At 44.6% G+C, this 15,832-nt stretch overlaps 1 protein-coding gene across 5 annotated transcripts in view; it reads left to right on the top strand.

Annotated features, from left to right (window-relative positions):
- Positions 1-15,832, top strand: part of OSBPL3 (oxysterol binding protein like 3) — a 186,645-nt gene that overhangs the window by 90,311 nt on the left and 80,502 nt on the right. The window contains exon 3 of one of the 5 annotated variants that reach the window (XM_073677873.1): positions 10,689-10,801. The exons of the other annotated variants lie outside the window; for them this stretch is intronic. The gene's annotated coding sequence lies outside the window, so the exon portion shown is untranslated. The remainder of the gene's footprint in view (positions 1-10,688; positions 10,802-15,832) is intronic. 5 annotated transcript variants of the gene reach the window in all.

The raw sequence follows: 15,832 nt of genomic DNA, 5'->3' as shown, positions 1-15,832 counted from the left end.
GCAAATAATATTTTCTCAGATTTTCCCAAATTACCTATATGAATTGCAGTCATTGTAATTTTCCAGTCAAATAACTATTAGAGTACAATTGAAAGGTTTTTGTACAAACTGCCTATGATAACAGTATATTTAAAAAAAAATAAAACACTCAAACTGCACTCAAAATGCATGTTCCAAATTATTATGCACAGCAGAGTTTTCAACCTTTTCATTTTAATAAAGAACAAAAAAAATGGTCATTTTTGAAATTATAAGCATTAGCAGGTTATTACAGACTGAAATCAAACAGTTTTCAACTCAAAACTTTATTCTAGGTGATGTTACATTTGCACATAGGACCTCTTGTTCGAAAGGAGCTTCTGAACTCTCTCGTCCATTGAATTTGTCAGGTTTTGGATGGTTTCTGCTTCAGTTGTTTTGCATGAGGACAGAATACCCTCCCAGAGCTGTTGCTTAGATGTGAACTGCCTCCCGCCATCATAGACACTCCTTTTGATGATGCTCCAGAGGTTCTCAATGGGGTTGAGGTCAGGGGAGCATGGGTGCCACACCATAAGTTTGTCCCCTTTTATGCCCATAGCAGCCAGAGATACAGATGTGTTATGTGCAGCATGAGACGGGGCATTATCATGCATGAAATGATCTCGATGGTACAGATGGATGGAGTGGAGGATGGCTGGTTGATGGACACCCCATGCAAACACTGCTACGGCGCTAACAAGGAGGAGGTGGAGTAATGTTTTGGGCTGGAATCATGGGGAGAGAGATTGTCGGCCCTTTTAGGATCCCTGAAGGGGTAAAGATGAACTCCATAATGTATGTTGAGTTTCTCAAACAGCACTTCCTTCCATGGTTCAAGAAGAAGAACCGTGCATTCTGCAGCAAGATCATTTTCATGCATGATAATGCCCCGTCTCATGCTGCACATAACACATCTGCATCTCTGGCTGCTATCGGCATAAAAGGGGACAAACTTGTGGTGTGGCACCCATGCTCCCCTGACCTCAACCCCATTGAGAACCTGTGGAGCATCATCAAAAGGAGTGTCTATGATGGCGGGAGGCAGTTCACATCTAAGCAACAGCTCTGGGAGGGTATTCTGTCCTCATGCAAAACAATTGAAGCAGAAACCATCCAAAACCTGACAAATTCAATGGACGAGAGAGTTCAGAAGCTCCTTTCGAACAAGGGGTCCTATGTGCAAAAGTAACATCACCTAGAATAAAGTTTTGAGTTGAAAACTGTTTGATTTCAGTTTGTAATAACCTGCTAATGCTTATAATTTCAAAAATGACCATTTTTTTGTTCTTTATTAAAATGAAAAGGTTGAAAACTCTGCTGTGCATAATAATTTGGAACATGCATTTTGAGTGCAGTTTGAGTTTATTTTTTTAAAAATATACTGTTATTGTGGCACCCCAGGGGTCTGGTTTCCACAGTAATAGCAATATTACGTCTGTGAGCAGGTGGGAGGTTTCCTGGTCAGACATCCTATGCATGCCACACCTCCTGCCCAGTCCTGGGAGGGGAAGAACTTCCCCTATATAAAACTAGGGCTGAGGCAGGGTTAGAGTAGAGAAAGAGCAGAGAACACAGACTGAGACACAGTCTGGTCTGTAGTGGAGCAGCTTTAGGAACAAGAAAGATCAGGAGCTCTGTGGGAGCTGTGCTAAAAGAGGTCAGGGGCTGGAAGCTGTAGAGCTCGCCCTGATTGAAGAGTTCTTACCGGACCCGGAGTCCGAGGCTGTGGGGACTAATCCTTACCCAGCAGCAGAAACCGCCCGGCAGGGGATTTCAGGTCCTCTGGCCAAGAAACCCGAAGGCACGGTCACACGCAAGGGACCAGCACCGCCGTCGTGGAGCGGAAGCTACCAAAAGGCCCCGAGTCACCGGCCATACGGGTGAGCACCACACGGTACACTCAGGGACGTGGGCTACTTTTACCAGCCTCTAGCAAGGTAGCCAGAAGAGTACGATTAGTTGGGGAGGCCTACAACTCCGCCTGGCCAGGGGAGATCCCATCAGCTCACGGACTGACCAGGCCCCGATCGCTGGCCAGTACTCCGGGAGGGTCTACCTTGTCACCAGTAAAGACCCAGAACTACACCGCACCGTCTCTGAGTGGTTCCTGCTACCCCCTTCAAACACGTCGGTTGCCCTGAGGCCATACCCCTCCCGTTGGGGGTTCTACCAGCTACGCTGCACAACCTTACCACCGGCCTCAGCGGTCTGCCCTGCAGCGGCGGCTTCATAGCCGCATTCAACGGGTGGCGTAGTCGAACACCGTACCATCTTCTGCTAAACTCTGCCGCTCAGTTTGACTCCCTGGGCACGGACCGGGTCACCGCCACGAGACTACTACCCCTATCAGATCCGGCTCCGGGTAGGCTCCCGCGTGCGCAACGCTGCGCGACTCAGGCCCAGGGGCGCGTCATTATCATAGGCAGTTTGTACAAAAACCTTTCAATTGTACTCTAATAGTTATTTGACTGACAAATTACAATGACTGCAATTCATATAGGTAATTTGGGAAAATCTGAGAAAATATTATTTGCATAATAATTTGGAACACCGTGTAGTCCTTCACATCGGCTTGGAGGAATTTTAGCCCATTTCTCCCTGTAAAACAGGTTCAGCTCTATTGTATTGGTGGGTTTTCTCCCATGAACTGCTTGCTTCAGGTCCTTCAACAACATTTCTATAGGGAGTATATCAGGACTTTGACTTGGCCATTTCAAATCTTTAACTTTATTCTTTAGTTTTGTAGAAAGACTTGTGTCCTTTGGGTCATTGATCTCGCTGCATGAAGCACTTTCAATTGATATCCAGCTCATTGATGGTTGTCCTGATACTTACTTTTTGGAATTTGCTGATCTAATTCAGAATTCATTGTTCCATCATTGAAAGCAAGCTGTCTTAACCCAGCTCCAGTAAAACAGGCCTAAATCATGACCACCACCATGTTTTACAGAATTTATCAGGTTTTTATGCTGTAATTGCAGTTTTTTTCATTATCCAAACATAACACTTCTTGTTTGAACTAAAAAGCTCTATTTTGGTTTCATCTGTACACAAAACCTTGTTCCAGTAGCCTTTTGGCATGGCCATGTGATCTTTAGCAAGCTGCAGATGGGCCGCAATATTCAAAGAGCAGTGGTTTTCTTTGTGCAATCCTGCCATGCACACCATTGGTGTTCAGTATTCTACTGATGGTGGACTTATGAGCATTACCATTACCTAATGTGAGATAGGCCTTTAGTTTCTTAGCGGTTACCTTGAACTCTTTTGTGACCTCATTGACTATTATGATCCTTGCTGTTGGAGTGATCTTTGATCGACCACTATCCATGTTGGTCAGGTATTTTGGGCACTTGGATGACAACAGAGTTGTCCCAGTATTGGTACAAGTAGTGTGATCAGAATAATGTGGAGAGTGTTTAGGTTACGTTTGAAGATTTCATTGAGGGGGGAGAATGTGCTTGTACGCCTTAATATGATACTCCAGCCATACACCCATCACTTCAGTAATTGGGCTAACAAAACTGATTTAAGAATCCTTAGTTATGATTAATTCTTTATTTTTTATTCTTATCACATCATGCAGTCATTACATAATCATTACAGGCAAGATTACAATGAGGTATCCTCTATAGATGGATACGACTGAATCCACTAATTACAGTAATGTGTTGGTCACCGCTCTCCTCCTAGCACAGTGACCTCTGCACAGGACACAGAACATGCCTAGAAAACTCCCATGGAAGCGAGTGAAAATCTCGAGACTATTGCTGACTTTGGGCAATGTAGATGCTGTAAACCATATCTGAATGCTATTTACAGCAGTTCAGGCAAGATGGTGGATATTATCATATGGAATATATAATTAAAATGTACAAATCAGAAAAAAGATTGACTATCTAGCTTTAATACATTGTAAATATATATAATATATATATAGTAATTTCCACATGCCTGGCGTTTATTTCTTATTATTATTATTATTTATTATTATAGCGCCATTTATTCCGTGGCGCTTTACATGTGATAGGGATATACATAACAAAAGCATTTACATAATCTTAACAAAACGAGTCAGCGACTGGTACAGGAGGAGCGAGGACCCTGCCCGCGAGGGCTCACAGTCTACAAGGGATGGGTGAGGATACAGTAGGTGAGGGTAGAGCTGGTCGTGCAGTGGTGTTTACTGCAGGTTGTAGGCTTGTCGGAAGAGGTGGGTCTTCAGGTTCCTTTTGAAGGTTTCCACGGTCGGCGAGAGTCTGATGTGTTGGGGTAGAGAGTTCCAGAGTAGGGGGGAAGCACGGGAGAAATCTTGTATACGATTGTGGGAGGAGGAGATAAGAGGGGAGTAGAGCAGGAGATCTTGTGAGGATCGGAGGTTGCGTGCAGGTAAGTACCGGGAGACTAGGTCACAGATGTATGGGGGAGACAGGTTGTGGATGGCTTTGTATGTCATGGTTAGAGTTTTGAACTGAATTCTCTGGGCAATAGGGAGCCAGTGAAGGGATTGACAGAGAGGAGAGGCCGGGGAATAGCGGGGGGACAGGTGGATTAGTCGAGCAGCAGAGTTTAGGATAGATTGGAGAGGTGCAAGAGTGTTGGAAGGGATGCCACGGAGCAGGAGGTTGCAGTAGTCGAGGCGGGATATGATGAGGGCATGCACTAGTGTTTTTGCAGAGTCTTTGCTGAGGAATGCACGGATCCGGGAGATGTTTTTGAGTTGGAGTCGGCAGGAGGTGGAAAGGGCTTGAATATGTGGCTTGAAGGAGAGATCAGAGTCCAGGGTTACCCCAAGGCAGCGAGCTTGTGGGACTGGGGAGAGTGAACAGCCATTGACGTTGATGGATAGGTCGGATGGGGGATGTGAATGAGAGGGTGGAAAGATGATGAACTCTGTTTTATCCATGTTGAGTTTTAGAAACCTGTCGGAGAAGAAGGATGAGATGGCGGACAGACATTGTGGGATTCTGGTTAGTAGGGAGGAGATATCGGGTCCAGAGAGGTAGATCTGTGTGTCGTCAGCATAGAGGTGATACTGAAAGCCGTGAGACTCTATGAGCTGTGCCAGGCCGAAGGTGTAGATGGAGAAGAGCAGGGGTCCTAGAACTGAACCTTGGGGGACACCGACAGATAGGGGGCGAGATGAGGAGGTGGTGCGTGAGTGGGAGACGCTGAATGTCCTGTCTGTTAAGTATGAGGAGATCCAAGATAGAGCCAAGTCCGTGATGCCAAGAGATGAGAGAATCTGGAGTAAGAGGGAATGGTCCACTGTGTCAAAGGCAGATGACAGGTCCAGAAGGAGGAGGATGGAGTAGTGTCGCTTGGATTTGGCATTTAGTAGGTCGTTGGTGACTTTGGTCAGGGCAGTTTCAGTCGAGTGATGCGGTCGGAAGCCAGATTGTAGACGGTCGAAGAGGGAGCAGGAGGAGAGGTGGGAGGACAGTTCAAGGTGGACATGTTGTTCTAGAAGTTTTGAGGCAAAGGGGAGAAGTGATATGGGGCGGTAGCTGGTCAGAGAGGAAGGGTCAAGGGAGGGCTTTTTGAGGATGGGTGTGATTGCGGCATGTTTGAAACATGAGGGGAAGACTCCGGTTGTTAGTGATAGATTGAAGAGGTGGGTTAGGGTTGGGATGAAGACTGAGGTGAGGTTAGTGATGAGGTGGGATGGGATTGGGTCAAGTTCGCAGGTGGTGAGGTGTGATTTGGAGAGTAAAGAGGAGACTTGACCTTCTGTAATGGTGGAGAAGTGGGGTTTGGAGGAGGAGGGTTGAGTAGATATGAGGAGGGGTTGTGTGGACTTTAGGCCAAAGTTTTGTCTGATGGTGTCAATCTTCTGTTTGAAGAATGAGGCAAAGTCGTCGGCTGAGATGAGAGAAGAGGGAGGAGGTGCTGGGGGACGAAGGAGAGAGTTGAAAGTGTTAAATAGCTGTTTAGGGTTGTGAGATAGGGAGGATATGAGAGATGAGAAGTAGGTTTGTTTTGCTGTAGTGAGTGCGGACTTGAAATTAGTGACGGATTGCTTGAATGCGATGAAGTGCTCGATGGAGTGAGACCTTTTCCATCTCCGCTCCGCAACCCTGGAGGCCCGGCGCAGTTTTTTGGTAAGTTTAGTGTGCCAGGGTTGCCTGTTGAATGTGCGAGGTGTGGTGTGTGTGAGAGGGGCGATCGAGTCTAGAGCTGCAGCTATTGTGGTGTTATATGAAGCAGCAGCAACGTCTGCATCGTGCAAGGAATTTATGTCTGTGAGAGGAAGGAGGGATTCAGAGAGAGAGTGTAGGTCAAGGTGTTTGAGATTTCTGCGAGGGTGTGTGAGTTTGTGGAGTGGGGATTGTGCACCCGGAGAGGAGAGGGTAGAGAATGTGAGGAGGTTATGGTCAGAGAGAGGGAGTGGTGAGTTAGAGAGGTTAGATAGGGAACAGAGGCGGGTGAAGATGAGGTCCAGTGTGTGGCCATCTTTGTGGGTGGGTGTGGAAGACCATTGAGTGAGTCCAAAGGAGGAAGTGAGGGATAGGAGCTTAGAGACAGACGAGTGGGGAGTGTCAATGGGGATGTTGAAGTCACCCATTATGATAGTGGGGATGTCAGTGGAAAGGAAGTGAAGCAGCCAGGTAGTGAAATGGTCTAAGAAGGTGGTGGCTTGCCCTGGGGGTCGGTAAACGACGGCCAGTTGGAGGTTGGAGGGGGAATAGATGCGCACACAGTGCACCTCAAAAGAGGGGAGTGTAACGGAGGGTGGCAGTGGGATTTTGGTGAAAGCGCAGAGTTCTGATAGGAGGAAACCTACGCCTCCACCATGTTTGCCATTGGGGCGGGGGGTGTGGGAAAGGTGGAATCCGCCATATGAAAGGGCAGCTGGGGAGGCTGTGTCAGAGGGGGTGAGCCAGGTTTCGGTGATGGCGAGGAAGGAGAGTTTGTTTGTAATGAAAAGATCGTGGATGAAGGAAAGTTTGTTGCAGACAGAGCGAGCGTTCCATAGAGCTCCTGTTAGTATAGCTGAGGAGGTGGGTATTAGTTGGATGGGTATGAGGTTAGAAGGGTTGCGACACTTTGAGGAAGGTCGTGGATAGGAGGTAGAAGTGACTGTGGGGATATGGCGAGGAGGACCAGGATTTGGAGAGATATCTCCAGCAGTGAGGAGGAGCAGAGAAAGTGTTAGCAGGTGGGAGCAAGAGAGAGCATGAGGTGGCTGTCTGTGTTTGGAGATCCAGGATTGAATGTTGAGGAATAATTTGGAGGAGGAGGTGAGATGAATGGGGAGGATAGAGGGAGAGATGATGAGTTTCTTACTTGGTGTAGGGATTTGAGGGGTTATTAGAAAGTGGAGGACTATAGAGGAAAAAGTGAGAGCTAACAGAAACATAGTTAAAGGAGAGTAAGTGGTCAAAGTGTTTGTTACCTGACTCCTGCCCTGACTAACTGCCTCTGAAATAACTGCCACTTCTCTCCGAAGCCACTTTGCACAAGAAGACGCGTGCACCCCTTACAGAGAGTCTAAATATATAGGCCACATTAAACTATATCAGGTGTAGGGCATTGTGGGAACGGCTTGTGGATAAATTAACAGCTGGTCATTTCAACAGGAGATGGCTGGGTGATCAAAGACAGAGCCAGGACGCAAGTCTCTGCAGTTTAACACCTCTAAAAATCAGATAAGGTATATAGTGGGGAAAGAAGAAACATATGTGAATATTGATTGGAGTGGGACAGATGAAGCAGGGGAATTATGCAGAGCATGTACCAGAGAGACGGGTCAGCAGAGCATTAGCAGACAGCATACATAGGAGCAGGGGAATTATGCAGAGCATGTACCAGAGAGACGGGTCAGCAGAGCATTAGCAGACAGCATACATAGGAGCAGGGGAATTATGCAGAGCATGTACCAGAGAGACGGGTCAGCAGAGCATTAGCAGACAGCATACATAGGAGCAGGGGAATTATGCAGAGCATGTACCAGAGAGACGGGTCAGCAGAGCATTAGCAGACAGCATACATAGGAGCAGGGGAATTATGCAGAGCATGTACCAGAGAGACAGGTCAGCAGAGCATTAGCAGACAGCATACATAGGAGCAGGGGAATTATGCAGAGCATGTACCTGTGGAAAGAGAAGAAGAAGACGAATGTTAGTCCATGGCCTCTGAAATAACTGCCACTTCTCTCCGAAGCCACTTTGCACAAGAAGACGCGTGCACACCCCAGCACGCGTGCACCCCTTACCCCTTTCTTGCCAAAGACTGTGATGCATGATTAAAAAAAACAAAAAAAAAATATGTGCATGTAATGGTGAATCTGCCCTAAGGGAGATATAACTCCGGTTAAATCTTTTGTGCTTTTTCTTTAAAAGCTCAGGCTTTCAGTTGGTCTCTTTCATTTTTTTTATATAGGGTAGGCAATCTGTGATCTGAATCTTAATGGACTCACAACAGACCTGCAGATCCTACTATGGACCATTTACATTTAACTGTTTGCTTGACGTGGGGACCTGTCTTGTAGGTCCCTTATTGCCACATCCATAAACTACCATTCCTATCTAAGATCAGACGTGATACATGGCAGCATATATTGGCATCAACCACCCAGCACTGAGTAGACCGTGTACCTCCCATTTCAGGTAACTTTCAGAAGTAGGCTAGGTGCACATTTGTACGTCTGCAGACATATGTATATGACGTATACGTGAAATACGTCAACCTACGTCTGTCTGAATTTTGGTGTGCATGTCATCTACGATGATATATTTAAAAAAAAAAAAAAAAAAACTTATTTTTGTAATTCTTTCCTCAACTAGCTTTTTGTGGTAAATGGATACATTTTTGATATATTAATATGTACAGCTATATGTTTCAATACATCTCTCATTGAGAAAAAAGTTTAAGTCTTTAATATCTTTTTTTGAGTGCGTAAAAAACGTGATCAACTAAGATTTCTTTGTACTTCAAAAAAAAGAAAAGAAAACTTGCAATACAATATAAACCTGAGAAAACTTGGTCAAAAGAACATTTGTTTACTACATGTTGCCAGTTTTAAGCAATGGCTTTTTGCTGCCTTTTACACCTGAATACTTTTTTTTGCAATTCATGCGTATACGTCCAGAGGAATAGACTGTATAAATATGAACCTAGCCTAAACTGCCATGGGTTGTGCATGAGTAATACTATGACCAGCTATTATATGACTTGTATCATGCATTTTCAGCAGTCTTCCCATTTATGGGCTTTATTTCCAATTTTCAATTCTCTCTGAGCTAGTGGGTGAAGACAAGCTGCTGTAATGTCTCCTATACACACTACACAGAGACATGAGGGATTGCTGCTCCTTTGTTTCTTTGTCATGCATTTTCAGAAGCAGCTGCACCATGGGGGACATTATATAACCGTTCTGAACAGTGTAGATGTGAATCCAAAAGGGAAGTCGGGTAAAACAGTTTCTGGACAGTAGCACCACTGTGTCCCTGTCTTTCTATTATGATTAGCATTTCTCATAGTATAGAGAAGCTCATCCTGCTTGAGCTTGTTGGCAGCATTTAGAGTTCAGTTTTACAATAGCCACACAGACATTGGGATACTGCATACGTGTGGTCATGAGACGACCATTTGAGCTAACAGAGAGTGGAGCCCTGACAGTGTGCATGTTAAAAACTGTCAGGATTCAGCAATCTGCTCAGGGACTGTAGAATTTAATGTTCAGTCTGAAAATCCCCTTTCATAGTGCATCTATCACCTATAATAACCTGTACTAAATAAAGGGAATCTGTCAGTAGGATCATCCTTCCTAAGCCGTCTATATGGGCATGTAGGTCATAGGAAGCTGAATAAAGTGATACCTTGATATCTGTCAATCCCCTGCTTTGTTCTCTAGAGATTTACGTTTTTCTTTTATGCAAATAAGCTGTTAAGATCTATGGGCTGGATACTGATCTGTTTGAGAATCTACCTCCAGAACTTATTTTAAATTAAAGGAGGCGTTACCAGTGTGAGATATGTAATGACTGACAGTTTGCTCTCATAATCCCATACAGCTCCGCAGTGTGAGCAGTACAGCAGAGTTCAACCTTGTCTTGTTACAAACACATTTGCAGTTGTCCCCTCTTAGTGCTGGAGCTCTGCTGTACTTCTTCTTTACCCACCCCACCCCCCATATTGGCTGCCTGTGAGATGGAAGCTGAAGCACTGTGAGAGGATAACTGCAAATGTGTTTGTAATTAGTCAGACTTCACTTCTGCTGTACTGTTCTCTTATTTCATTGCCGAGCTATGTGTAATTATGAGAGCAGACTGTTACTCATTACATGTCTCAATCTGGTAACTTACCTTTCATTTAAAATTGGCTCTGGAGACAGATTCTCATGCAGATTTATATCTGGCCCATAAATCTTAACAGCTTATTTGCATATAAGGAAAACATGGATTTCTCTGGAATAAGACATCGGATTGAAGATATCAAGGTATCACTTTATTGATCTTTCTATGACCTGCATGCTCATGTAGACTGCTTAGGAGGGTAGCTCCTACGACAGATGTCCTTTAAAACCATATATTGATCCATTTTTTTTCCAATCTGGTTTTATAATCTTATTGTACATTTGCTTCTTCTATTATCTGTAAATGATTATGGGGGCAGTCCTCTTCCCTACGCAATCTGTTAATAGCATTTACAGTTATGTTTTCCTACAGCAATATGGACATGGGGAACAATAGTCTGAAGATGTTCATGGACTTCTATGAAAGAGTTTTCCAGGAATGCTCTGTTAGCTGTGCAGAGGTCACTGTGCAGGGAGGAGGAGGAGGTGAGCTTTCATCTCTCCTATTGTAAATGGACGATCCTGTGTCCTCTTTCATTTCAATCTTACCTGTGATGATATAACACCTATGTAGACGAGGAGTTGTCTACCTAATATTAAAGTACATTTACACTGTACAACTATTGAGAACGAGTGTGTCTAAGAACACTCTTTTTACAGTACAGTGTAAACAGGCTGATAATCCCCCCCCATGAATAAACAAAACGCTTGATCGTCAGGTGAAATGATCGTCTGACTGTCTTACAAGATTTTTCAGTATACTGCAGCCTGCGCTCAGAACCATTTACTACTGATTATTCTGTGCTCATCTGTATGCCCAAACTGGCTATTAAATGACCATCGATTGGCAAACATGTTGCTGATTGACGGACATTTAGGCTTAGTAGTCAGAGTAAAAATTACAAGATATTTGTTTAGTGTAGATAGTGGTATGGAACAAAAATTATATATATGACTGAAAATGTAAAAAAAATGTATGTTTAACATTAATATTTGATAAAAAAAAAAAAAAGGTTTCTGTTGACCTTTCCTTTAAAGCCATGATCCACAATACCTTCACTTGGGCCTGCTTAGATTAGGTGATATGGCAGTATTATGATATAGATATAGGTGGGCGCTCTCTGCTTTGTCTCTGGGATTTCCTATCCCCCTTCTCCATGTTTCGTGTCCTCATAAGACCACTTCCTCCTTGTACGCTCCTTGTAGTTTGTGTGTCTGAATACCTCGGCACTCGCTGTACACCCATCCAGGTACTATGCTATTTTTATATACTCGCTTTACGAGCCTTGTTTAATCTCCATGGCAATGGGTTCCCACACTGAAACCCCATGGCTAGGGTTTTTTCTTCTGCTTCTGCCTTTTGGCTCTCCATTTAAATCTCTATTAATATTTCCCCAGGCTCCTGATATTTATAGCTGTGCTACTTGTGTGTTTTTTTTTTTTTTTCTTCAGGCAACCTTAGGCATGCGGATCTTGAAATAACCTGTGTATCGTCACGGGCTTTATTATATGCTCAGCTAATTTATAGGGATGTTGAGACCAGGCTGTTCTTTATTCTCACTAATTTAATCTTATTGCACTTGTAATCTGCCATCTTTACTGTGTACATGGCTTTGATGACACTACCCAAATCTGTATAGTCACTGCCTAAATAATGATCCCCCTAATAGTGTTACCAGATGAGCTGTGAGAAGAGCAGTAGTGTTACATTCCACATGATGACTTGCATTGTTGTGAAAACAGACCGCAGAGAACAAAAAGGCTCCAAAGCCCAGCATTCTGTTACCTGACTTTTGGTGGGGGAACTTGCTCTCCTTGAGGATACCAGCTGAATATGGAGTCTTATGGGGCATTTACACTGCAAGATAATCGTAAATGAGTGTTAAAAAACGCTCATTTCACAATTATCTGACCGTGTAAACAGGCTGTCGATCACCCAATGAACAAGCAAAACGCTCATTCATCAAAAGAAATTATCTTTTATGCAGCAAAAAAGATAATCTTTCTTGGTTGTGCATCATCGAACAGGACTCGAGCTGCTGAGAACAGCGGTAGCCTCTGCACACTTGGCTATCTATTTACTTTGGCCTACATTTATAAACAGGCATTCAAACAGCCATCGATCAGTAAACCCTTACTGATTGGCGGTCATATTGTGCCGCTGTTTGGTCAATGTAACTCAGGGATGTCAAACTCAAGCATACAGAGGGCCAAAATGAAAAACTTGGATAAAGTTGCGGGCCACCCAGTATACAGAATAATGGGCCCCGCAAAGTCATCCATACAGAATAATGGGCCCTGCAAAGTCGTCCGTACAGAATAATGGGCCCCGCAAAGTCTTACATACAGAATAATGGCCCTGCATAGTCCTCCATACAGAATAATGGGCCCCACATAGTCCTCCATACAGAATAATGGGCCCCACATAGTCCTCCATACAGAATAATGGGCCACACATAGTCCTACATACAGAATAATGCACCCCCATAGTCTTCCATACAGAATAATGGCCCCACATGGTCCTCCATATAGAATAATGGCCCTACATGGTCCTCCATACTGAATAATGGGCCCTACATGGTCCTCCATACAGAATAATGGGCCCTACATGGTCCTCCATACAGAATAATGGGCCCTACATGGTCCTCTATACAGAATAATGGGCCCTACATGGTCCTCCATACAGAATAATGGGCCCTACATGGTCCTCCATACAGAATAATGGGCCCTACATGGTCCTCCATACAGAATAATGGGCCCTACATGGTCCTCCATACAGAATAATGGGCCCCACATGGTCCTCCATACAGAATAATGGGCCCCACATAGTCCTCCATACAGAATAATGGGCTCCACATAGTCCTCCATACAAAATAATGGGCTCCACATAGTCCTCCATACAAAATAATGGGCTCCACATAGTCCTCCATACGGAATAATGGGCTCCACATAGTCCTCCATACAGAATAATTGGCTCCACATAGTCCTCCATACAGAATAATGGGCTCCACATAGTCCTCCATACAGAATAATGGGCTCCACATAGTCCTCCATACAGAATAATGGGCTCCACATAGTCCGCCATAGAGAATAATGGGCTCCACATAGTCCGCCATAGAGAATAATGGGCTCCACATAGTCCGCCATAGAGAATAATGGGCTCCACATAGTCCGCCATAGAGAATAATGGGCTCCACATAGTCCGCCATAGAGAATAATGGGCTCCACATAGTCCGCCATAGAGAATAATGGGCTCCACATAGTCCGCCATAGAGAATAATGGGCTCCACATAGTCCGCCATAGAGAATAATGGGCTCCACATAGTACGCCATAGAGAATAATGGGCTCCACATAGTCCTCCATACAGAATAATGGGCCCCCCATAGTCCTCCATACAGAATAATGGGCCCCCCATAGTCCGCCATACAGAATAATGGGCCCCCCATAGTCCGCCATACAGAATAATGGGCCCCCCATAGTCCGCCATACAGAATAATGGGCCCCCCATAGTCCGCCATACAGAATAATGGGCCCCTCATAGTCCGCCATACAGAATAATGGGCCCCTCATAGTCCGCCATACAGAATAATGGGCCCCTCATAGTCCGCCATACAGAATAATGGGCCCCGCATAGTCCGTCATACAGAATAATGGGCCCCGCATAGTCCGCCATACAGAATAATGGGCCCACATAGTCCGCCATACAGAATAATGGGCTCCGCATAGTCCGCCATACAGAATAATGGGCCCCGCATAGTCCGTCATACAGAATAATGGGCCCCGCATAGTCCGCCATACAGAATAATGGGCCCATATACTTTTGGTGGTTCTGGTGTCGTGGGCCAAATAAAACCACCCTGCAGGCCAGATTTGACCCACGGGCCAGAGTTTGTATGTATGATGTAAACGGACCTTTATTGGTAATGATTCTTGGGAAAACATGTAAATTAGGTCTTTCTTAAAAAGAGACAGCTATAGTGCTATTGCCATCTAGTAAAGGTAGCTATCTTGTAAGTCAGTGTTTGATTATTAACAAGCATTGAGAAATAAGTGTTGTAATTGATTGATATCCCTTATCTGCTCTGGTAGATCCCAAAATATCTCCTGAATGAAGGGCCCCTGACTCCCATCCATCCTAATGATGCTGTAGCTGCATCCAGATGGAGAATTAATGGCGAGGTGGCCATGCAGGTGTGGCTTTCTCTATTCTATAGGAGTCCTAGTAACAGCCAAGCATGTGCGGCCCACGTCTTCATTCATTACTGGATGCGGGACCCACACCTACAGTGCCGGCAAAAAAAATCTTTACACTTGCGCAGCAAAAAAAAACTTTACATATAAAATCCACATCATAATTTCACTTTTTAAAAGTGTACACAATGGGGGAGATAATAAAAAACTGTCTAATATTAAAGCTGGCTTTGTTGCAAATATCAACCAATCAATGCTCAGTTTTCACTTCTCTGGTCAAGCGAAAGCTGCACTCTCATTGGTTGTTATGTGCAGCTCAGCCAGTTTTGCTATTAGGCAGTCTTTTATTATCTCCCTCAGTTTTATATTCTCTCCCACAATGGGTCGAAAGAAGCTTAAAATGGAAGAGAAATCCCGTGCCTTGACTCTGCTCGAGAAGGGGGATTCAGTGATTGCTGTAGCTAGAGATCTGGGAGTGTCAAGAGAAGCAATTTATCAACTGAAGCGGTTGGCGGCATTATTGCCTCCTGGGATGGTACCGCAGAGGAAGTCAGGCTCTGGCGCACCTAAGAAGACTTCACCAAGGATTGATAAGCTTCTGAAGCGTGAAGTGATGTCACATCCTTCTATAACTGCCGTTGAAATAAAAAATAAGTACACTATGCTCCTCCAGAACATCGCAACTAGGACAATTCGTCACCGCCTGCAGAAGGACCTGGGTCTACCAAGTTGCCGTGCCGCAAAGAAGCCCCTGCTCACAGCAGCAATGAAGAAGAAACGGCTGGCCTTTTGTAAGAAATATCAAGATTGGAAATCTGAAGAGTGGAAGAAAGTGATGTTTAGTGATGAGAGCACTTTCAGGCTGGTCAGGGGAGGCTCAAAGGTTGTGCGTCGTCCGAGTACAGTGTCACGTTATGACCCAAAATATACAGTTAAGACTGTTAAACACCCTGACAGTGTGATGGTGTGGGGTGCATTCAGTGGAAGCATGGGCAGGGCAGGTTTGTACTTCCTTCCCAAGATTATAACTATGAAAGCAAGCAATTATATTACTGTTTTGGAAGAACACATGCTTACTTTTTGGGTCATACATCAGTGTGATTACTTTATGCATGATGGAGCCCCTGTCCACAAAGCCAAGGCCGTGAGAAAGTTTCTCAGTGACCATAACATTAACATTTTAGAGTGGCCAGGTAATTCCCCTGACCTTAACCCCATAGAAAATGCCTGGAATTTAATGAAAAACAAGGTTCAAGAGACACGACCCAGCAACATCAACAATCTAAAGGAGGTGCTGAAGACACTGTGGGTAAACATGGACTCCA

This window comes from Phyllobates terribilis, unplaced genomic scaffold (genome assembly GCF_046119375.1).
Source record: "Phyllobates terribilis strain yellow unplaced genomic scaffold, ASM4611937v1 Scaffold_4__5_contigs__length_816908805, whole genome shotgun sequence".
In the NCBI taxonomy this organism is placed as follows: domain Eukaryota; kingdom Metazoa; phylum Chordata; class Amphibia; order Anura; family Dendrobatidae; genus Phyllobates; species Phyllobates terribilis.
This window is presented reverse-complemented; position numbering and strand designations above follow the sequence as displayed.